A 23141-nucleotide genomic window follows, 5' to 3' on the forward strand; every position below is an offset into this window, starting at 1 on the left:
AACTTACTTTTACTGATTAGTAAATTTTATCTGTTCTTTGTATTTTCAAAAATTAGAAACATGAATAGAAAATGTTTTGCTATATACAGATGATTAATAATAACACTATGTACTAGATACTTATATGTTTTTCCTAATTCTCAGTATTACTAGCAATGCTGAGCTAAACAAAAATATATTGAATTGTTCTGTGCAAGAATATCTACTTCCTCTGAACAAAATTTTTGAGAGTAAAATTAACTTTGAAGGTTAGAATTTTTGAGCAGTGAAAATATATTCTACCTGAAGCCATACTGGAAACTAAAATGAACACAAATTATCTGGATATGTAAACATCTTTATTCATTAAAACACAGCATTTTTCCAAGCCATGATTTTCAGATTTTGTCCTCCAACAACACTGCCTCATGGTAGGCAGAGATTCTGTATGGAGAGAAAAAAATGTCAGTTTTATACCATAACGTACTCTTCATTGATATTTTATCAAGGGAAATGGGAAATTTGAAAACTCAAATGTCCAATTAATGAAAGATAAATGTATAATCCCAAGTAAGCCTTATCAAAATGTGTTATTTTCAGGTTGCTTTATCAGTGCAGTCTGTCCAGAGAACATCCTCCCTACACTTTTAGTCTCATATTTAAACACTTTCCAACCTTCTACGTGTAATTGCGGTCAATGGGGAATCTAGGACCTCCTGAATAACACTTAACATCCACTTTGCATAAAACATCAACAAATCCAACTGTCATTTACTTGTTACCATTAATTAGTTAAACAATCTACTAAAATATTCCCTTTGTCATCTGACCTAAAATGACTCTTAAACTGTGTCGTACAAGCCACTCAAGAAAACACACATAGTATAACGTATCTGCTAAACAAAATGCACCCCTAAGAAGTTCATAAAAAGATCTACATAAGGGACTTGTTAGTGTGATAACAAATTTAATACATGAGGTTGAAACAAAATACATTAAGGGAGTATTACTTACTGCAGACCCATGCCAAGATGTGCTCTTGAGAAATGATTACATGCAAGAGATCAGGGGTAAGAAGGATTGGGGAGGGGTGAGGGCCTGGAGACTGGGTAGAAGCAGGCAGACAAGAGCAGAGCCATGAGGGCAGAGAAGGGAAGACAAGGTCAGAGGACAGAAAACACTGGCATTCTTAATGCAACACTTAACTGTACTCTACAACACCAAGATTACCAGATCCTGGCATGTCTCAAGCTTCCAGCTTAGGGACTAACTAGTCTGCTAGTTAAGCCATTGTTGGATCAAAAGAGGCACAAAGTTAAATTTTTCTAGGTACAAGTTAGGCCACCACTGCATTAACTTTCATAAATTAATGCAACATTTACATTGCATTCTGTAATTCTCTAAGATTATATCAAAGACTATTATATGAAGCCTTCACTATCAAAGTCAAACAAGCTTTGGTAAGATTTATAAGAATCTTTAATCTTAAAACATATTTTATCCACACACATGACTTCTAGTTTTTGAAATGCCTTTTGATTTAGTTTCTCTTTCTGACATTTGTATTAACGACATATTATATACATGAAAAATGGCTAAAGACACATGGACGTTGTCAGCTAAGTCCTAGGAGTGAGAAAGACAATCTAAATGTTTTAGGGCCTATGTAAAAAGCCCTGAGAATAAATTACTAATTCTGTGGACTTTGCTCTTAAATTTGCTCTAGGCGGGTAACAGGGTGTTCCATGGTGTGTTCCTTATCAAGCCCAGAATTGCCAGATGTATCTCATAAATTCTCCTTAAGAGGTTTATTTGCTAGTCTTCATCCCTTAAGAGCCAAAGAAATTCCTATTGCATAATGACTAGTTCAAAGAAACTCTGAATCTATACACATACCTTTAACAGCAAATGATTTGAACATTCTGCTAATGTGTATGTGGCAGTCATTAAATGTAACAACATGTAGTCATATGCATGAGAATGTCCCCACAGACTCAGATATTTAGACACTTAGCTGGTGGTGCTGTTTGGAAGGGATTAAGTGGTATGGCCTTGCTGGAAGAAGCATTTCCCAGGAGGGAAGCTTTGAGAGGTAAAGAATGTTGTTTATCCATTCTGCTCACTCTGCTTCTGCTCACCACCATGCTTCCCATCAAGATGTCTATTAAACTATAATCAAAGTTACTTTCTCATGGGAAAAGCAAAAGGAAGGTCTCTTCCTCAGGTTTGCAGCTTACTTGGCAGAGCACCAGGATTCTCTGCTTGAGAAAGTCTGCTTCCTTGGACTCAGTTTGCTTAGAATGAAAAAGACCCTAGGTTTCCTGCAAGCTGGCAAGCTGGGAACAGTCTCCTCCTGCCATTTCTCTACAAATAATAGAATATATCTTCAAACATAAAGTCAGGTATGGTGTATTACACCTTTAATTTCAGTGTCTGGGAGGTACAATGAGGAGAATCAGAAGTTCAAGGCCAGCCCCATGTATATAATGAACTCAGGACCAGCCTCAACTACAAAACCCTAGTCTCAGTTCTTTAAAAAATGAACAAATAAAAGAAAAATAAGTGAGAAATAAAAAATAATAACAATTCATTTGATTATTCATTTAAGAGCACGGTATGCTCACCAAAGTTTCTGCTGTGAAAAGCCAGTGAGAAAATCCTTATTGATGGTGTAACAAGGAGGGTATCAAGTCTGACACTGAGAAATATATGGATATGCATCAGGGGTGCAGCACTCGCCTGTCATTGAAGAGGCTGTGGGTTTGGTGTCAATAATTAAGGAAAAATGCAAAACCAAGCAAGCCCCACAAGAAATTAAACTATGTTTACTATAAAAAGTTGTCCCAATGCAAAGTCACTTCCCAAGTAGTGGAAATTAGTGAAATAAATATCTGAAGAGAACAAAATTTACAAATACCTGCTACTTCTCCCCAATGGGATTCTTTCCTCTCTGAGAATAATCTGTCAACTCCAGAGGAGTGGCTGAAGAGCAGCCATAATTTTAACAAACACCAGACAAAAGGAATGAGAACTGGAGTTGAAGAATCTTCCAAATGTACTGATCTATATATTACCAATAAGAACTGAGGCTGGAGAGATGCCTCGGTGGGTAAGAGCCCTGACTGCTCTTCCAGAGGTCCTGAGTTCAATTCCCAGCAACCACATGGTAGCTCAGATCAGCTCTGTAATGAGATCTGATGCCCTCTTCTGGTGTGTCTGAAGAGAGTGACAGTATACTCACATACATAAGATAAATAAATTAATTTAAAAAAAAAGAAATAACAAACTATTCAAAATGTGAATGCTTCACTCCTTTGTTAAAACGGGAACAAGAATACCCTTGGCAGGGAATAGAGAGGCAAAATTAAAACAGAGACCAAACGAACACCCATTCAGAGCCTACCCCACATGTGGCCCATACATATAAAGCCACCCAATTAGACAAGATGGATGAAGCAAAGAAGCGACAGGAGCCGGATGTGGATCTCTCCTGAGAGACACAGCCAGAATACAGCAAATACAGAGGCGAATGCCAGCAGCAAACCACTGAACTGAGAATAGGGCCCCCATTGAAGGAATCAGAGAAAGAGCTGGAAGAGCTTGAAGTGGCTCGAGACCCCTTATGAACAACAATGCCAAGCAACTAGAGCTTCCAGTGACTAAGCCACTACCTAAAGACTATATACATGGACTGACCCTGGACTCTGACCTCATAGGTAGCAATGAATATCCTAGTAATTGCACCAGTGGAAGGGGAAGCCCTTGGTCCTGCTAAAACTGAACCCCCAGTGAACATGATTGTTGGGGGGAGGGCGGCTTGGGGGGAGGGTGGGGAGGGGAACACCCATAAAAAAGGGGAGGGGGAGGGATTAGGGGGATGTTTGCCCGGAAACCAGAAAAGGGAATAACATTCGAAATGTAAATAAGAAATACTCAAGTTAATTAAAAAAAAAAAAAAGAAAAGAAAAAAAAAAAACGAAACCTGGTTTGGTGGCACAAACTTGTGCTGGGGAGACAGAGACTCCATATCCTCCCTAGCCAGATGGCCAAGTCGACCTGTCCTATTGATGGCACCTGAAGAGTAACACCCAAAGTTGTCCTCTGGCCTCCACACTTGCAAGCTCACATAAGCAGAGCCACCAGGCCAAACGAGTCTGTAAAAGGTTTTTCATGAGCCAATAAGATAGCTCAATGGGTAAAGGTTCTTGTGTGGTGAAGCCTGATGTAACCTTGGACCTACACTGAAACCTGACTCCTACCAGATGCCCCTGACCTCTTGTTTTGTGGTTTGGTCTGTTGCTCTGTATTGTAATGCTAACTGCAGACCCCCAATGCCTGATTGTCCCAGAGACAAGAGTCCACAAGTAGACCCAAGTGATGAGATGTGATCTTTTCCCCAAATTATTTCTGATAAGTGAATAAAGATGCCAACAGTCAACAGCTGGGCAGAAGACACAGAGACAGGGTTTAGCATTCCAGGACTTCTGGCATGAACCTCTGGAAGAACCATGAGGGGAAAAGAATGTGAAGGGAGGAGGAAGCCTCCATGGGTCAGGTAGGTTGGCTAATTGGAGTTAAGAGAAGCCCAGACATAGGAAATTTAATTTCATAGTGGGATTATTGGCTGTGAAACAGACATAACAGCAAGAGGATCCATATCTGCCCAGCTCCTTTGCTGATTAATGTAAATATAAAGCTTGTGGGTGTCTTTTATCTAGGAACTAAGTGGTCAGAGGAAGGGGAGAAAACCTGTGTGAGGATTAAACAATTTCTACAACATTCACACATACAACTCCTGCCATACACACACACACACACAAATAAAAATTGTCACTTTTAAAAGGGGGTAAAGGAACTTGTCATCACCCATGAGGATCCAAGTTCTATCACTACAATCCATGGGGTAGGAGGACGACCTCCCCACTCATTTGTCCTCTGGTCTCCATATACACACACTAACATGTATAGGCATATGGAGACAGAATACGTTAATGAGTTAATTAATTAATTAAAAGTTTTTCTAATTATCTGTTCTTGGCCCCAGCTCACTCTGTCTTTGCTTTACACAGCACAATTCCCCACATCTGACTCCCCTTCTCTCATGTCATGCTTTCATGTACGTTTCTCCTCCCTTAGTGTCCATGTTTAAATCTATATTCGCCTCCTTATAAACTATAGCTCTGGTGATTAGACAGATACTTCCCAGGTTAAAAGAACTTGCTGTGCGATCATGAGGCCTGCAGTCCGAATCCCAGCATCCTGTAAACACTTATTACTAGAGCTTGCTAATGGGAACTACATGAATTCACCAAGAAACTGTGTTGCAGTTAATTAAAAGTTTGCTGTATCTTGAATAGTTCCCTTATTACCAGCGCATCCTATTGGGACCTTCTGAATTCACCATAATACTTAGATTCGGTTTGTATAAATGATGCTATATCTTGAAAAGTACACTTATACAACCATGTCCCATTGGGAACTCACTGAATTCGCCTAGAAATTTTGATTCCATTTGTGAAAATTCTTCTATATACAAAAAAGACCACTTTTTACTATCGCGGCCTACTGGGAACTAACTGAATTCACCAAGCCAATGAGATTCGGCTAGTGAAAATTTGATAAATCTTTAAAAGTACACTAATTATGAGAGCATGCTAATGGGAACTACCTGAATTCACAAAGAAACTGGGTTTCCGTTCGTTAAAATTTTGCCGTATCTTAATAGTACCCTTATTCCAAGCACATCCTACTGGGAACATACTGAAATCATACACTTATACAAGTATGTCCCATTGGAAACTCACTGAATTCGCGTAGAAATTTTTATTCCATTTGTGAAAATTTTTCTATATTCCGAAAAGACCACTTTTTACTATCACGGCCTATTGGGAATTAACTGAATTCACCAAGCAAATGAGATTTGGCTAGTGAAAATTTGATCAGTCTTTAAAAGTACACTTATTACTACAGCCTGCTAATGGGAACTACCTTAATTCACAAAGAAAACTGTGTTTCCATTCTTTGAAATTTTGCTGTATCTTGAATAGTACCCTTATTACAAGCGCATCCTATTGGGAACCCTTTGAATTCACCATGATACTGAGATTCGGTTCGTGAAAATGATGCTATATCTTGCAAAGTACACTTATACAAGCATGTCCTATTGGGAACTGACTAAATTCTCATGGAAATTTTGATTCCATTTGTGAAAATTTTTCTATATCCCGAAAAGTCCACTTATTACTATCGTGGCCTGTTGGGAACTAACTGAGTTCGACAAATAACTGAGATTCGGTTCATGAAAATTTTGATAAATCCTTAAAAGTACAGTAATTTCTAGAGCCTGCTAGTGGGGACTACCTGAATTCACAAAGAAACTGTGTTTCCTTTTTTTCTAATTTTGCTGTATCTTGAATAGTACCCTTATTTCAAGCGCATCGTATTGGGACCTTCTGAATTCACCATGATACTTAGATTCGGTCTGTGAAAATGTTGCTATATCTTGAAAGGTACACTGATACAAGCATGTCCTATTGGGAACTCATTGACTTCGCCTAGAAATTTTGATTCCACTTGTGAAAATTTTTCTATATCCCGAAATGTCCACTTATTGCTATTACGACCTATTGGGAACTAACTGATTTCACAAAGTAACTTAGATTCGGCTCTGAATTTTTGATAAATCTTTAAAAGTACACTTATTACTAGAGCCTGCTAATGGGAACTACCTGAATTCATAGAGAAACTGTACTTCAGTTCGTTAAAATTTTGCTGTATCTAAATTGTACCATTATTACAAACGCATCCTATTGGGAACCTACTGAATTCACCATGATACTGAGATTCGGTTCGTGAAAATGATACTATATCTTGCAATGTACACTTATACAAGCACATCCCATTGGGAACTCACTGAATTCGCCTAGAAATTTTGATTCCATTTGTGAAAATTTTTTTATATCCCAAAAAGTCCACTTATTACTATTGTGGTCTATTGGGAACTAACTGAGTTCGTCAAATAACTGAAATTCGGTAGGTGAAATTTTTGATAAATCTTTAAAAGTACACTTATTACTAGAGCCTGCTAATGGGAACTGCCTGAATTCATAAAGAAACAGTGTTTCCGTTCTTTGAAATTTTGCTGTGTCTTGAATAGTACACTTATTTCCAGCGCATCCTATTGGGAACCTACTGAATTCACCATGATACTTAGATTCGGTTCGTGAAAAAGTTGCTATATCTTGAAAAGTACAATTATACAAGCATGTCCTATTGGGAACTCACTGAATTCACCTAGAAATTTTGATTCCTTTTGTGAAATTTTTCTCTGTCTCCAAAATTCCACTTATTACTATCGCAGCCTGTTGGGAATTAACTGAATTCGCCAAGTAACTGAGAATCGGCTCGTGAAAATATTGATAAATCTTTAAAAGTACACTTATTACTGGAGTCTGCTAATGGGACTACTCGAATTCACAAAGAAAGCATGTTTCAGTTCGTTAAAATTTTGCTGTATCCTGAATAATACCCTTCTTTTTTTTTTTATTAACTTGAGTATTTCTTATATACATTTCAAGTGTTATTCCCTTTCCTGGTTTCCGGGCAAACATTCCCCTCCCCCCTCCCCTTCCTTATGGGTATTCCCCTCCCAACCCTCCCCCTATTGCCGCCCTCCCCCCAACAGTCTAGTTCACTGGGGGTTCAGTCTTAGCAGGACCCAGGGCTTCCCCTTCCACTGGTGCAATTACTAGGATATTCATTGCTACCTATGAGGTCAGAGTCCAGGGTCAGTCCATGTATAGTCTTTAGGTAGTGGCATAGTCCATGGAAGCTCTGGTTGCTTGGCATTGTTGTACATATGGGGTCTCAAGCCCCTTCAAGCTCTTCCAGCTCTTTCTCTGATTCCTTCAACGGGGGTTCTATTCTCAGTTCAGTGGTTTGCTGCTGGCATTCGCCTCTGTATTTGCTGTACTCTGGCTGTGTCTCTCAGGAGCGATCTACATCTGGCTCCTGTCGGCCTTCACATCTTTGCTTCATCCATCTTGTCTAATTGGGTGGCTGTATATGTATGGGCCACATGTGGGGCAGGCTCTGAATGGGTGTTCCTTCAGTCTCTGTTTTAATCTTTGCCTCTCTCTTCCCTGCCAAGAGTATTCTTGTTCCCCTTTTAAAGAAGGAGTGAAGCATTCACATTTTGTTCATCCGTCTTGAGTTTTATTTGTTCTAGGCATCTAGGGTAATTCAAGCATTTGGGCTAATAGCCACTTATCAATGAGTGCATACCATGTATGTCTTTCTGTGATTGGGTGAGCTCACTCAGGATGATATTTTCCAGTTCCAACCATTTGCCTATGAATTTCATAAACTCATTGTTTTTGATAGCTGAGTAATATTCCATTGTGTAGATGTACCATATTTTCTGTATCCATTCCTCTGTTGAGGGCATCTGGGTTTTTTCCAGCTTCTAGCTATTATAAATAAGGCTGCGATGAACATAGTGGAGCACGTGTCTTTTTTATATGTTGGAGCATCTTTTGGGTATATGCCCAAGAGAGGTATAGCTGGATCCTCAGGCAGTTCAATGTCCAATTTTCTAAGGAACCTCCAGACTGATTCCCAGAATGGTTGTACCAGTCTGCAACCCCACAAACAATGGAGGAGTATTCCTCTTTCTCCACATCCTCGCCAGCATTTGCTGTCACCTGAGTTTTTGAACTTAGCCATTCTCACTGGTATGAGGTGAAATCTCAGGATTGTTTTGATTTGCATTTCCCTTATGACTAAAGATGTTGAACATTTCTTTAGGTGTTTCTCAGCCATTCGGCATTCCTCAGCTGTGAATTCTTTGTTTAGCTCTGAACCCCATTTTTTAATAGGGTTATTTGTTTCCCTGCGGTCTAACTTCTTGAGTTCTTTGTATATTTTGGATATAAGGCCTCTATCTGTTGTAGGATTGGTAAAGATCTTTTCCCAATCTGTTGGTTGCCGTTTTGTCCTAACCACAGTGTCCTTTGCCTTACAGAAGCTTTGCAGTTTTATGAGATCCCATTTGCCGATTCTTGATCTTAGAGCATAAGCCATTGGTGCTTTGTTCAGGAAATTTTTTCCAGTGCCCATGTGTTCCAGATGCTTCCCTAGTTTTTCTTCTATTAGTGTGAGTGTGTCTGGTTGATGTGGAGGTCCTTGATCCACTTGGACTTAAGCTTTGTACAGGGTGATAAGCATGGATCGATCTGCATTCTTCTACATGTTGACCTCCAGTTGAACCAGCACCATTTGCTGGAAATGCTATCTTTTTTCCATTGGATGGTTTTGGCTCCTTTGTCAAAAATCAAGTGACCATAGGTGTGTGGGTTCATTTCTGGGTCTTCAATTCTATTCCATTGGTCTATCTGTCTGTCTCTGTATCAATACCATGCAGTTTTTATCACTATTGCTCTGTAATACTGCTTGAGTTCAGGGATAGTGATTCCCCCTGAAGTTCTTTTATTGTTGAGGATAGTTTTAGCTATCCTGGGTTTTTTGTTATTCCAGATTGATTTGCAAATTGTTCTGTCTAACTCTTTGAAGAATTGGATTGGTATTTTGATGGGGATTGCATCTGTAGTTCGCTTTTGGTAAAATGGCCATTTTTACTACATTAATCCTGCCAATCCATGAGCATGGGAGATCTTTCCATCTTCTGAGGTCTTCTTCAATTTCTTTCTTCAGTGTCTTGAAGTTCTTATTGTACACATCTTTTACTTGCTTGGTTAAAGTCACACCGAGGTACTTTATATTATTTGGGTCTATAATGAAGGGTGTCATTTCCCTAATTTCTTTCTTGGCTTGTTTCGCTTTTGTGCAGAGGAAGGCTACTGGTTTATTTGAGTTAATTTTATACCCAGACACTTTGCTGAAGTTGTTTATCAGCTTTAGTAGTTCTCTGGTGGAACTTTTGGGATCACTTAACTATACTATCATATCATCTGCAAATAGTGATATTTTGACTTCTTCTTTTCCGATCTGTATCCCCTTGACCTCCTTTTGTTGTCTGATTGCTCTGGCTAGAACTTCAAGAACTATATTGAATAAGTAGGGAGAGAGTGGGCAGCCTTGTCTAGTCCCTGATTTTAGTGGGATTGCTTCAAGTTTCTCTCCATTTAGTTTAATGTTAGCAATTGGTTTGCTGTATATGGCTTTTACTATGTTTAGGTATGGGCCTTGAATTCCTATTCTTTCCAGGACTTTTATCATGAAGGGGTGTTGAATTTTGTCAAATGCTTTCTGAGCATCTAATGAAATGATCATGTGGTTTTGTTCTTTCAGTTTGTTTATATAATGGATCACGTTGATGGTTTTCCGTATATTAAACCATCCCTGCATGCCTGGGATGAAGACTACTTGATCATGTTGGATGATTGCTTTGATGTGCTCTTGGAATCGGTTTGCCAGAATTTTATTGAGTATTTTTGCATCGATATTCATAAGGGAAATTGGTCTGAAGTTCTCTTTCTTTGTTGGGTCTTTGTGTGGTTTAGGTATAAGAGTACTTATGGCTTCATAGAAGGAATTCGGTAGTGCTCCATCTGTTTCAGTTTTGTGGAATAGTTTGGATAATATTGGTATGAGGTCTTCTATGAAGGTCTGATAGAATTCTGCACTAAACCCGTCTGGACCTGGGCTCTTTTTGGTTGGGAGACCTTTAATGACTGCTTCTATTTCCTTAGGAGTTATGGGGTTGTTTTACTGCTTTATCTGTTCCTGATTTAACTTCAGTACCTGGTATCTATCTAGGAAATTGTCCATTTCCTGAAGATTTTCAAGTTTTGTTGAATATAGGCTTTTATAGTAAGATCTGATGATTTTTGGAATTTCCTCTGAATCTGTAGTTATGTCTCCCTTTTCATTTCTGATTTTGTTAATTTGGACACACTCTCTGTGTCCACTCGTTAGTCTGGCTAAGCGTTTATCTATCTTGTTGATTTTCTCAAAGAACCAACTTTTGGTTCTGTTGATTCTTTCTATGGTCCTTTTTGTTTCTACTTGGTTGATTTCAGCTCTGAGTTTGATTATTTCCTGCCTTCTACTCCTCCTGGGTGTATTTGATTCTTTTTGTTTTAGAGCTTTTAGGTGTGCTGTCAAGCTGCTGACATATGCTCTTTCCTGTTTCTTTCTGCAGGCACTCAGCGCTATGAGTTTTCCTCTTAGCACAGCTTTCATTGTGTCCCATAAGTTTGGGTATGTTGTACCTTCATTTTCATTAAATTATAAAAAGTTTTTAATTTCTTTCTTTATTTCTTCCTTGACCAGGTTATCATTGGGTAGCGCATTGTTCAATTTCCATGTATATGTGGGCATTCTTCCCTTATTGTTATTGAAGACCAGTTTTAGGCTGTGGGGATCCGATAGCACGCATGTGATTATTTCTATCTTTCTGTACCTGTTGAAGCCCGTTTTTTGACCAATTGTATGGTCAATTTTGGAGAAAGTACCATGAGGAGCTGAGAAGAAGGTATATCCTTTTGCTTTAGGATAGAATGTTCTATAAATATCTGTTAAGTCCATTTGGCTCATGACTTCTCTTAGTCTGTCTACGTCTCTGTTTAATTTCTGCTTCCATGATCTGTCCATTGATGAGAGTGGGGTGTTGAAATCTCCTACTATTATTGTGTGAGGTTCAATGTGTGTTTTGAGCTTTAGTAAGGTTTCTTTTACGTATGTAGGTGCCCTTGTATTTGGGGCATAGATATTTAGGATTGAGAGTTCATCTTGGTGGATTTTTCCTTTGATGAATATGACGTGTCCTTCCTTATCTTTTTTGATGAATTTTAGTTGAAAATTGATTTTATTTGATATTAGAATGGCTACTCCAGCTTGCTTCTTCCGACCATTTGCTTGGAAAGTTGTTTACCAGCCTTTCACTCTGAGGTAGTGTCTGTCTTTGTCTCTGAGGTGTGTTTCCTGTAGGCAGAAGAATGCAGGGTCCTCGTTGCATATCCAGTTTGTTAATCTATGTCTTTTTATTGGGGAGTTGAGGCCATTGATGTTGAGAGATATTAAGGAATAGTGATTATTGCTTCCTGTTATATTCATATTTGACTGAGAGGTTATGTTTGCGTGCTTTTCTTCTCTTTGTTTTGTTGCCAAGATTATTAGTTTCTTGCTTCTTCTAGGGTATAGCTTGCCTCCTTATGTTGGGCTTTACCATTTATTATCCTTTGTAGTGCTGGATTTGTGGAAAGATATTGTGTAAATTTGGTTTTGTCATGGAATATCTTGGTTTCTCCATCTATGTTAATTGAGAGTTTTGCAGGATACAGTAACCTGGGCTGGCATTTGTGTTTTCTTAGGGTCTGTATGACATCAGTCCAGGATCTTCTGGCCTTCATAGTTTCTGGCGAGAAGTCTGGTGTGATTCTGATAGGTCTGCCTTTATATGTTACTTGACCTTTTTCCCTTACTGCTTTTAATATTCTTTCTTTATTTTGTGCGTTTGGTGTTTTGACTATTATGTGACGGGAGGTGTTTCTTTTCTGGTCCAATCTATTTGGAGTTCTGTAGGCTTCTTGTATGCCTATGGTTATCTCTTTCTCTAGGTTAGGGAAGTTTTCTTCTATGATTTTGTTGAAGATATTTACTGGTCCTTTGAGCTGGGAGTCTTCACTCTCTTCTATACCTATTATCCTTAGGTTTGATCTTCTCATTGAGTCCTGGATTTCCTGTATGTTTTGGACCAGTAGCTTTTTCCGCTTTACATTATCTTTGACAGTTGAGTCCATGATTTCTATGGAATCTTCTGCTCCTGAGATTCTCTCTTCCATCTCTTGTATTCTGTTGGTGAAGCTTGTATCTATGGCTCCTTGTCTCTTCTTTTGGTTTTCTATATCCAGGGTTGTTTCCATGTGTTCTTTCTTGATTGCTTCTATTTCCATTTTTAATTCCTTCAATTGTTTGATTGTGTTTTCCTGGAATTCTTTCAGGGATTTTTCTGTCTCCTCTCTATGGGCTTCTACTTGTTTATTTATGTTTTCCTGGAATTCTTTCAGGGATTTTTGCGATTCCGCTCTGTAAACTTCTACTTGTTTATTAATGTTTTCCTGTGTTTCTCTAAGGGAGTTCTTCACGTCTTTCTTGAAGTCCTCCAGCAGCACGATCGAATATGATTTTGAAACTAGATCTTGCTCTTCTGGTGTGTTTGGATATTCCATGTTTGTTTTGATGGGAGAATTGGGCTCCGATGGTGCCATGTAGTCTTGGTTTCTGTTGCTTGGGTTCCTGTGCTTGCTTCTCGCCATCAGATTATCTCTAGTGTTACTTTGTTCTGCTATTTCTGACAGTGGCTAGACTGTCCTATAAGCCTGTGTGTCAGGAGTGCTGTAGACCTGTTTTCCTGTTTTCTTTCAGCCTGTTATGGGGACAGAGTGTTCTGCTTTCGGGCGTGTAGTTTTTCCTCTCTACAGGTCTTCAGCTGTTCCTGTGGGCCTGTGTCTTGAGTTCACCAGGCAGGTCACTTGTAGCAGAAAAGTTGGTCTTACCTGTGGTCCCAAGGCTCAAGTTTGCTCACAGGGTGCTGCCCACGAGCTCTCCGTGGCGGCAGCAACCAGGAAGATCTGCGCCGCCTTTCAGGGAGCTTCAGTGCACCAGGGTTCCAGATGGCGTTTGGTGTTTTCCTCTGTGGTCCCAAGGCTCAAGTTTGCTCGCGGGGTGCTGCCCACGAGCTCTCTGTGGCGGCAGCAACCAGGAAGATCTGCGCCGCCGTTTCCGGGAACTTCAGTGAACCAGGGTTCCAGATGGCGTTTGGTGTTTTCCTCTAGAATCAGTAATGTGTGCAGAGTGCAGTCTCTTCTGGTTTCCCAGGCGTGTCTGCCTCTCTGAAGGTTTAGCTCTCCCTCCCATGGGATTTGGGTGCATAGAACTCTTTATCCGGTCTCGAATAGTACCCTTCTTACAAGCGCATCCTATTGGGAACCTACAGAATTCTCCATGATACTGAGATTCGGTTCGTGAAAATGATGCTATATCTTGAAAAGTACACTTATACAAGCATGTCCTATTGTGAACTGACTAAATTCATCTAGAAATTTTGATTCCTTTTGTGAAAATTTTTCTATATCCCAAGAAGTCCACTTCTTACTATCGTGGCCTACTGGGAACTAATTGATTTCGAAAAATAACTGAGATTCGAATCGCGAAAATTTGATAAATCTTTAAAAGTACACTTATTACTACAGCCTGCTAATGGGTACTACCTGCATTCACCAAAAAACTGTGTTTCTGTTCTTTAAAATTTTGCTGTACCTTGAATAGTACCCTTATTTCAAGCGCACCCTATTGGGAACCTACTGAATTCACCATGATTCTTAGATTCGGTTCGTGGAAATGATGCTATATCTGGAAAAGTACACTTATACAAGCATGTCCCACTTGGACCTCACTGAATTCGCCTACAAATTTTGATTCCAATTGTGAAAATTTTTCTATATCCCGAAAAAACCACTTTTTACTATCATGGCCTATTGTGAACTAACTGAATTCACCAAGCAAATGAGATTCGGCTAGTGAAAATTTGATCAATCTTTAAAAGCACACTTCTTACTAGAGCCTGCTAATGGGAACTACCTGAATGCACAAAGAAAGTGTGTTTCAGTTCGTTAAAATGTTGCTGTATCTTGAATGGTACCATTATTACATGCACATCCTATTTGGAACCTACTGAATTCACCATGATACTTAGATTCGGTTCGTGAAAATGATGCTATATCTTGAAAAGTACACTTATACAAGCATGTCCCATTGGGAACTCACTGAATACGCCTAGAAATTTTTATTCCAATTGTGAAAATTTTTCTATATTCCGAAAAGACCACTTTTTACTATCGCGCCCTATTGGGACCTAACTGAATTCACCAAGCAAATGAGATTCGGCTAGTGAAAATTTGATAATTCTTTAAAAGTACACTTCTTACTTGAGCCTGCTAATGGGAACTACCTGAATACACAAAGAAAGTGTGTTTCGGTTCGTTAAAATGTTGCTGTATCTTGAATGGTACCATTATTACATGCACATCCTATTGGGAATGTACTGAGTTCACTGTGATACATAGATTCGGTTCGTGAAAAAGTTGCTATATCTTGAAAAGTACACTTATATAAGCATGTCATTGGAAACTCACTGAATTCGCCTAGAAATTCTAATTCCATTTGTGAAAATTTTTCTATATTCCGAAAAAACCACTTTTTACTATTGTGGCCTATTGGGACCTAACTGAATTCACCAAGCAAATGAGATTCGGCTAGTGAAAATTTGATAAATCTTTAAAAGTACACTTCTTACTAGAGCCTGCTAATGGGAACTGCCTGAATTCAACAAGAAACTGTTTCAGTTCGTTAAAATTTTGCTGTATCTAAATAGTACCCTGATTACAAGCGCATCCTATTGGGAATCTACTGAATTCACCATGAAACTTACATTCGGTTCGTGAAAATGTTTCTATATCTTGAAAAGTACACTTAAACAAGCATTTCCTATTGGGAACTCAATGACTTCGCCTAGAAATTTTGATTCCATTTGAGAAAATTTTTCTATATCCTGAAAAGTCCACTTATTAGTATTGCAGCCTATTGGGAACTAACTGAATTCACCAAGTAACTTAGATTCAGCTCGCGAAATTTTCATAAATCTTTAAAAGTACACTTATTACTAGAGCCTTTTAATGGGAACTATCTGAATGCACAAAGAAACTGTGTTTCTGTTTGTTAAATTTTTCTGTATCTTGAATAATACACTTATCTTCAAAGTCAATTTCCTACAATCTTTTCCCGCTTGGAACGAACAGAATTCGCCAAAGAATGTGCGATTCAGACTGGGAAACGTACGTTTTGTCTATATAGAAAACTATGGTTTTTACTGTCTAGAACCACTTACAACTAAGCTTATCCCTCCAGTAACAGCAATTGACTTTGCGAATCACTAGCTGTGTGTTTATCTTCAAAGTCAACCTCCTACAAGCTTTTCCCACTTGGAACGAACAGAATTCGCCAAAGAATGTGAGATTCAGACTGGGAAACGCACATTTTGTCTATATAGAAAAGTATGCTTTTTACCGTCTAGAACCACTTAAAACTAAGCTTATTTGCTTAGAAACTGCAGCTCCATTCACAAAAACGTTCCTTGCCTATATCTTAAAAACTACGCTTGCTACAAGTGTGGCCCGCTTGGAGAGATGAAAATTCGCTTAGAAACTGCAGGTCCATTTGCCAAATCTTGCCCTGCCTATTTCTTTAAAACTACGCCTGCTACAAGTGATTCCCACTTGGAACGAATAAAATTTGCCACGAAACTGTGATTCCATTCGCCAAATGCTTGCTTTGCTTATATCTTGAAAACTATGCCTGCTACAAGTGAGTCCCGCTTGGAATGAAGAGAATTCACTTAGAAACTGCAGCTCCATTCGTGATAACTTGCCCTGCCTATATTTTTCTAGGGTGTAGCTTGTTTCCTTATGTTGGGCTTTACCATTTATTTTCCTTTGTAGGGCTGGAATTGTAGAAAGATATTGTGTAAATTTGGTTTTGTCATGAAATATCTTGGCTTCTCCATCTATGTTTATTGAGAGTGTTTTAGGATACAGTAACCTGGGCTGGCATTTGTGCTCTCTTAGGGTCTGTATGACATCTTTCCAGGATCTTCTGGCTTGTCTCCTTGGCTTCATTCCATGGTAATATTTCCTACTTGTTTAGAAATGTGGTACAAAACAAGAGTCCACTGAGTATGACCAAGGAAGAGCACAGCAAATCATTGGTTCAATAATAGTTGATAAGTGGGCAGCACACACTGCAAGGAAATTCTAGGTTATATAATGATTGTCATTCTTATAGATATATGGCACTGATTGCTAAATATTCTTCACTTAACTCAGTATGGTAAGCATTCTCTTATTACTACAAATTTCAACTTTTTTAATGTTTCAGACTATAGTCAATTAAGGCTAATTGCAGATGTGGAAAGAAGAAAAATTAAGTAGTCAAAAATGAAGGAATTAAATATTTATATTTAATTTACATTATACTATGAAAATGAATTTACCTTGTCAGAGAGGAGTGAAAATGTATGACTTGGAAAAGTCAAAGGACTTGCACTGATAATCCTAAAGAGAAATAATAAGACATAATATGTTGAATTTTAAAATGGTCCTTAGGTTTCTGAGAAACCAAATGAAGACCCAGAACTATGTTCAATTCTATGGTAAAAAAAAAATTTACTTAAGTCTAATCAAAGGGCAGTTGTTTACAACTGAGCTGTTAGTGTCACTTATTGCACCTATTCTGATATCTTGGCCATACTGGTTATTGTCATATTTCATAGGTGTTGCAGGTGAGTAAAACTATCATTTGCTTCCCCAACATGTCAACCTGCCTACTATTTTATCTACCTTAGAACATTGACGCATAGATAGAGCCTTCTAAGACATATCCATCTACAATCAGTTGATTGCTGAGACATCCCTGTAAGATTTATTTAGGAACAGGCACTTAAGCCACCAACTTTGACAGAAATCCAAGTGCTACCTAAAGCATCTATATATTTGAAAAAGTCACATGAAATACTTTAACAGTTGGAAGAATTTCTCTCAAAATGAATGAAATCATGGCTGGTGCAAGAAATCTAGTCAGATTTATGGAACTAGTGATGTCATAAACCTTAAAATTTATCACATTAATTTACTAAATCTGCCACGCTTCTTACAGGATTCTAAATATTAGTATTATATCTACCAATACGTGGGGCCATCATCCCTCATGAAAGAAGCCTCTTTGTTCAGAAAATGGAGACCATTATAGAAAAGAAAAACTGGACACAAAGTGCTTTGTGTAAAACCCAGCACCTGTGAGTACATGTACATTATAGCGAAAATCTCTATAGCTCAGGGAACATTGTAGAAGAAGGTTTACAAAGACTTTAAGAGCTACCATACTTGAAAGTCTGTTTTCAAATTTCCTGTGATAAAAATGAGTACAAAAACACAATGTTAGCAATATCAATGCACTAGTAAAACTGGAAAAAATTCATGTGTCAAAAGTTATAGGAATCTAAAGATGACCGTCAGAAGGTTAATTTTTACAGAAATGACCTGCATATGGATTGTCTAATACACACTGTACACCATGGAAACTAAATCACAAACACAAGAAAATGGACTCAAGTTGTATCCATATTTTTAGGATACAAATATACATAAATAAACACACATATGAAACAATATTGATGAGTTTGAGATTGCAGTGACTGAAGGGAGAAAAGTCAGCCTATAGTGTTGTAATTCAATTTTTAATAATGCATAGGTGGAATACCTGTGTGGGGGGAAGGGGAGGAAATGGGGGCTTATGGACAGGAAACCAGGAGGGGGAATAACCTTTGAAATGTAAGTAAAGAAATATATCTAACAAAAAAATTTAAAAATTTAAAATAATAATAGTAATAAATGAAAACATTTTGAACTTATTATAATTGGGAGTTCAGGAGGGACCAAGAAAGAGTAAATATGGAAATTATCAATTATATTACTGGAGGTTTTCTCTAAGATTTCCATATCTCAAAATTGTATTACAGACCATTTCCACATAGACAATGAATAAAGAATATTTCATGCTGAGGTCTCAGGTTATGCAGAGAGATAAAACAAATATACTGTATGCTTCTGTATATTTCTGAGTGTATGTAATGTATAAGGATGAATATATGTGTGTATGAGTGCATGTGTGTGTGTAAAGCATGTTTATTTACATTTGAAAAGAGCATCCAGTATTGGTCTTTCTCAGTTTTTTTTTTTTTTTTGGCATAAGGTCTCTTTTGATCATTGCTGAACAACATGTCAGGAATATCTGGCCAATAAGCTTCTGTTAACTACTGTCTCCAACTCCCACCTCCATCCAAGTAGAAGCTTCTGGTCTAGAGATGCTTGTGCAACAATACTCAGTTTTGTGTTCTGAAGTATGTTTCGATGACCCAAATTCATGTCACAAAGCCTATATCTCAGTTGCTTAAGCACTGATCTTTTCAGGTCATTTTGTATAATCTAACAACCGTGATCCATCTCTAACTTCATCATGTGTGATGATTAAGTTTGATTGGTAATGGAATTTTATTTAGAACTTTGTATGGCACAGAATTCTGGGCACAATTCTGAGGGATTATTTAATGTCATTAGTTTTGGCTGCACTTTAGAAACTGAGGTGAGAAAGCAAGTAGTATAACTGGGCTGTAGAGGCAGAGACAGAAAAATGTCACTTTCCAAAGACTATGGAGAATCATGAACAAGGCACATTGGAGTGTAAGAGATAACACTTTTATTTATTATAACATTTATTATGATAGCATATGAATGCTGAAGCAGGATGTTGTAATAATTGTTCTGCTATGATTAAGTGGAAGGTAGAAGGGAACATTAAAATAGAATGACCTTATAATGTCTTCAGTCATCTTCTATCACTTATATGTGGTAGTTGTTCTATTCTGTCCTGTTAAATGAACCATAAAATGTCATTGTTAGACAAACATTCTCAGATGATAGATTCACTTCACTTCAGATAAGAGTAATATTTCGGTATATTTTCTTAACTCTATACAAATAATTACTTGCGTTATCAATGTATAGGAATTTGAGTGGTACTACCATATTAATCAGGTGCGTTTTAGCCTCTTTATCTTTCTTCACGTAGGTTTTGTAGTGGATCCTGTGCAATTTAATATTTATGCCAATGCTAAGCATTTGGCAAGATTGTCTCTCATAGGAAATTAAACAAACATTATTATTTTTGCATTAAAATCAAAAAGCATGTTGACAGTGGTACAGGACTTAAACATGCAGAATCTCTAATGGATGTATAAATTAAAACATTGTTTCTAAATGATCTTATCAAAAATAATAATTTCATATGCATGAATCCTCTATGACTTAAAGACTATAGGAAGAATGGCAATATTGTGGGATTCTTACAGAGGCTGAATAAAGAGTCTGTCATACTTACATGTGGTATATATAGTATCTAAGTATTTGTGTGTGTGTGTGTGTCTGTTTGTGTGTATACATAAAAATTATATATACATATATATAGGTTTGTATATACATATGCATAAATTTAAGTATAATTTAATTAAAGTGCTGGTTAAAAAGTTTTTCCATACTCTAATATCATTTTGTGTCCAAAACTACTCTCAAATTTACAAATTTATGAAATAAGTGAATGATGTCATCCTTCCATTCATTTGATGACTAAATAAATCTTGGCTCACCTATAGGACCTTCCTCCTGCAGAGGAATGAATGAAATTTTTAATTTTTCACCATTATTGCATGTTTTCTTGTGGCCAGCTAGGAATTCTTTCATAATAGGTGATTTGCCAGAAGAGTTTATTGAATCTGCACAAGTCTTTAAATCCTCAGATCTTCTGTCAATACATTTATAAAATATATTGTCATTTCCAAATATTTGATGATAGTTGTCAATCATGATTTGTATAATGGACATCTGTAACAACACAAGGCAAAACAAGATTGTCATTTCACATGGTTTACAAAATTGAAATTTAAAAATGATATCCAAAACTATGAGGAAAATAACAGTTGCCATAGATAGGAATGCATGATATGAAGTTTCTGAAATGGAGACTCTAAGTCCTCTGCATTTTACCAAAACTTGTCAAAATTTAAGGCATACTGCAAAGAATAGAAGAACTACTAAACCAAAGCAACATTTCAAACCTGATGTGCTGCCAAACACTGAGTTAATCTAATTAATGACTGTCGTTTGTTGACATTTTTAGGGGGTAGAAGGATTGGGGGTTTCTGTTGGGATGTTTTGAATGGGATGCCATTCTAGTTCCAGGCATGGCAATACCCTCTTTGTGACAACTTTCTGGTGGCTTAAGTCCCTTGGCTCTCCTGATAGAAGTATGCCATTGCCTATAATTTGGAATTACAAAATACAGGTGCCCATTTTCAATGTATTTTCTCTGCTACATTTTTGCTTCCCAAGACAAGAGACATCAGGTTTCAGCTTGCTGTAAATGTTTTTTTTTTTCCTTTCTGCAGACATGTTCCTCTGTCATGACATTAGAAGTGCTCAGCATTTCTAAGTCCCAAAGAATCACTTACTTGAACAAATTTCCCTGGTAATATTGTTTTATTTTTTATTGACTATTTTATTTATTTATATTTCAAACGTTATCCCCCTTCACAGTTCACCTCCACAAACCCTGTATCTCCTCCCCCTGCCTCTATTACAGTGCTCCCTCCCTCACCTATACACTCTGGCCTCAACACCCTAGCATTCCCTAACCCTGGGTCATCAAGCTTCCTTAGGACTAAGCAGCTTCCCTCCTAGTGATTCCAAATAAGGCCGTCCTCTGCTACATATTCAGCTGGAGCCACGGGTTCTCCCATGTGCATTCTTTGTTTAGTGTTTTAGATCCTGGTGTTTTATTGAGGCAAAACAAATGTGTCTGAGAAAAGAAGTTGGTGAGAAAAGGGAGTTTAATGGAGAAAATGCCTCCATCAGATAGACCAAATGTATAGAGAAGTCTAAGGGATATTGTCCTGATTAATTTTGGAATTTGTAGGGCCCAGATCTCTAGGATGTTGCCACCCTTGAGCTATTAGTCAGAAAATGAAAGGTATGAGGTACAAGGCAAGAGGCAGAACTCCTACTCAGCTTGTACTTCAGTTCTTGAATCCAGGTTCCTGCTCTGCTTCAGTTTAGGCCCTGATATTTCTCAGGAGTTAACTGGTAACTCCAAGTATATCATGGAGTGTAACCTGTCTTCCATAAGTTGCTTTTTATCAGTGTTTTGTCAGAGCAACCATAGGAAATTATAACACTTCCTAAATTGAGAAACACTGATAAGTTACTTTTCTTCTGAGATGATGGCTTAGGTTAAGTCAACTCTACTCATCACATATTTCTTACCAGCATACAGCTAAGTTTATGTTTGAGCAGTCCTGCACAAGATAGTCATATTTTATATGCAGATTGCACAGAATAGTTTTGCTTGTTTGTTTTCATGCTTGACCATACAAAAGAATATATTTGAAAAGAACTGCCCATAACAGAAGAATCATTAATAGTTATTAAGAGTGAAAAATGAATTTTGTTGCTTCATTTGGACATATGCTTCGATAGAGGATGGATTTTAGGTTTCCAGGAGCTTGGTAATAAGAAATTACCTATAAAAGGTAGGTTTCTAGTCCAAGCCAAGTTGAGTCCTGGGTGAGAATACTATTCATGTGTGTGTGACATCACTAATTCGTCCTTCCTGTGGACTAATCCCTGGAAACTACTAGTTAAAATGTACCCTGCTTTCTTTCACTTTTTACTTTTTTGTTGCTTTTTATCCTTTTCAAAATATATGTCTGTTTTTTAATCTCTTTAAATTTATCATCATGCTCACAAGTAACTCTCATTTTATTTTTCAATCCTTCCAATTATCTCTTGATAACAATCCCCCCTCGGAAAACTTCAAAAATTAAAATTAAATAAAGTTTTAAAGTTAAATTAAAAATCAAACAAAAAATTAAAATCCTTTTAAAAAATGCAGTCTGTGAGATGTGGTGTGCTCACTATGTCACTATACTATGTCACAAATTATACTCTTTTGTCCAAACAGGTTTACTTGCAAATGTACATTGAAATAAGTCACTGGCCTGCTTCAAGCCCTCTGGATTTTGCTACACCATCAATACCGGAGCCTCCCATATCCTTCTATATCCTGGTATCTTGCTGTAGCCTTTAAATCATTGTGATCCTTCACCTTTGAATCTGCAGGACCTCCCCCTTCATATGCTCCAGCAGCAGGATCTAGGCCCCCTACATATATGTAGCAGATATGCAACTTAATCGATAGTTATTCCCTTTCCCGGTTTCCAGGTCAAAATTCCCCTGTCCCCTCCCCCTCCCCTTCTGTATAGATGTTCCCCTCCCCCATCCTCCCTCCATTACGGTCCTCCCCCCAACAGTCACGTTCACTGGGGGTTCAGTCTTATCAGGACCAAGGGCTTCCCCTTCCACTGGTGCTCTTACTAGGATATTCATTGCTACCTATGAGGTTGGAGTCCAGGGTCAATCCATGTATAGTCTTTGGGTACCGGCTTAATCCCTGGAAGCTCTGGTTGGTTGGCATTGTTG

At 37.9% G+C, this 23141-nt stretch overlaps 1 pseudogene; it reads right to left on the bottom strand.

The window, feature by feature from the left end:
- Positions 1-17085: 17085 nt before the first annotated feature.
- Positions 17086-23141, bottom strand: part of LOC120095006 (uncharacterized) — a 32950-nt pseudogene continuing 26894 nt past the window's right edge.

Source organism: Rattus norvegicus, chromosome 10 (genome assembly GCF_021556685.1).
Source record: "Rattus norvegicus strain SHRSP/BbbUtx chromosome 10, alternate assembly SHRSP_T2T, whole genome shotgun sequence".
Lineage (NCBI taxonomy): Eukaryota > Metazoa > Chordata > Mammalia > Rodentia > Muridae > Rattus > Rattus norvegicus.